Raw genomic sequence first — 2,521 nt, 5'->3', positions numbered from 1 at the left:
AACCACTTAGTTTATTGTCTCACTAAATCAGTTCAAACAAATAAGTGATATACTTTGCAGAATATAGGAAATGTAATTAGCTTGAACAGGAAAAAAGTGCTTTGTAATTATGTGATGTCTCATCCTCCCACAGGTTTTGAAGATCTCTAACTTAAACCTACAAGAGGATCAGTCTTCAGCAGACGCTCTGCAAAGATGTAGGCGAAGACAGCAATCTCACTTCTCTGGAGAGCATGAATATTTAACATTCCACCCAGCAGTTGTTGACATTTGTAAAACAAAAAATGTATTTGTCTGTCTTCTCCTCATTTTTTTTCCTCCTTCCTTCTCACCTAATATTTCTCGTGTTTTTTTCTCTCCGGCTGCTGCTGGCTGTAGATGGAGACATGCTGGGGATGCAGCAGTAAAGAAGATCCAAACATATACCCCTTTTTTGTACCAGAAGATTTCAATTTTTTATGGAATTTGTGAGAATTTTTAGACGTTTTGGTGGTTTTCTTTACATAAATGGGTGCACAGATCAGAGGAGAGCTGATGGTTCCTGCCAGTGACAAATGGAGTGTGCTGCAGTCACTGCAACAGCCTCATTTCTTCTCCTCTTCTTGCATGTGAAACACCATTACATCGTTGCTTGTTGTTTTCAGATCTGCTTTGTCAGCTTTAGATAAATCAGATAAACGCTGAGGTTATAGTTCGGGCCATTCTTTTCCATCCTCTCCTTTGCTTCGAGCCATCAGGTACATCAGGGCCGCTTCTTTGGCTGATTGTGTTCTGAAGGATGGATTAAAAGATGCTTTGCCAAATATTGATTTCCTGCAAGCCTCTGACCTGGACAAGAGCAGACCTAGAGTGAAGTATGTGACACACTCAGTCACATGAGGTCTTCTTTTGGGGTTTGAGGACCAAAAATCAGTGGACCAGACTTTTTATCTGATGTTTCTCCAACTAATTATGATGAATATTCCCTTTTATCACTTCTAGCCATCCTAATCTCTTTTCTCAGAAGGCAGTGTCTTCACTTTTAACAGCAGGAGAGGCTTTCACTTCTCTCTCATTCGACCTTGAAGCAGCAGAGCTGGCATCATCAGTGCCCCACGCCTCCTGTTTCCTCTGAGGAATTCACTGCTTGTCTGCTTGTCTTCATTTTTCTCAACCTAATCCTGCACTGAGAATATCCACTCCTGAAATCATAGACTCTGAAACCCATTTCTGCCACGTGATCATGAGGATGTTATCAGTGGAATTTTATTAACTATAATTCTACAACTAATAGAACATGTTTATTTTAAGTAAAAATGCTGTGTCGTGTCTTAAAGCTGAAAAATACCAAATACCTGATTATATTTTATTAATTACATTATAGAGGGAATTCCCTCAAAGAGCATTTTGATCTTTTACATATTTTTCACATATCTGTTATTAACTATAAAATCCCCATTTGAGGTAGAATTTGGTATTAATAATTTTATATTTGAAAAAAATTAATTAACATAAAAGTCTTTTTTTTGTCCTTTTTATTGGTTTTAAAATAAAGAACTTTTGTGAAAGATTTCTTTAAAAGAATGTAAATCAGCTAAAGGACGTCTCTCATTTTAATTCTTAAAACACATTTTCTGAGCGAGATAATGAATCTTAATTTGCACATTTATTTTCTATGTGAAATTGTGTAAGATAAAACATGTTCCTGTTAATTTTATTTTATTTTATTATTAATATATTTTTTTTATTTATGAATGGAATAATGCATGCTATATTGTTAAATTTATTTCTCAAATAACAATAATAATGACAATTATATCACCATTTGTATCCCATTTGGTAAACATATTTCTGAGACCCCCCATCTCAAAAGAATGATCCAAACTTTCATTAGAAAGTCTTTGTACAGAACTCGGTCCATGTTCCTTCCTTGTAGTTCCTCATCATTCCACTAGAGGCAGTAGAAGGGCTTTTTCTGCTCATTTCAAAATGGCTGCCTCCATGTTTTCTCAAAAACACTTTTATCAGTAAAATGTTTTGCTAATTTTCAAACCTTTACGATAAGATTAACTCACCTATTATGAATCATTTTTTTAAACGACTACCGGCTGTATTGAAATAATGAAAAATTGGTTGAAAATTAACATTTTATAATATAGTTACACCATATTAAAAATGTGTGGTCCAAATTTGAGACAGTGGTTTAATAAGGTGATTTTTCCTGAACACTTATGACGATATTTTTGTATCTTAAACTAACATTGTTGTGAGCAAAAACTTAACCCAATGTTTGTTATTTAAAAAAAAAAAAGAAATTTTTTTGTGGATTTCACTAAACGGTTTAGAATTTTTTTCTGTCAGTTTGTTGATGTAGTGGGCATTACAGGGTTAAGATTTCACAAAACAGCCTTATTTATTATCAATTAAAGTTTCCCTCTAAACCTATGAACAATGTTAACACTTCGAGAAATAAATCTTAGGTAATGTGGTGTGTCATCTTGCTAGAAACTGTTTTTAAAATCTGTATTTGAAAAGGTATATG

Source organism: Oryzias melastigma, linkage group LG8, assembly GCF_002922805.2.
Source record: "Oryzias melastigma strain HK-1 linkage group LG8, ASM292280v2, whole genome shotgun sequence".
Taxonomy (NCBI): Eukaryota; Metazoa; Chordata; class Actinopteri; order Beloniformes; family Adrianichthyidae; genus Oryzias; species Oryzias melastigma.
The sequence above is the reverse complement of the archived record's forward strand: the minus strand, read 5'-3'. Positions refer to the sequence as shown.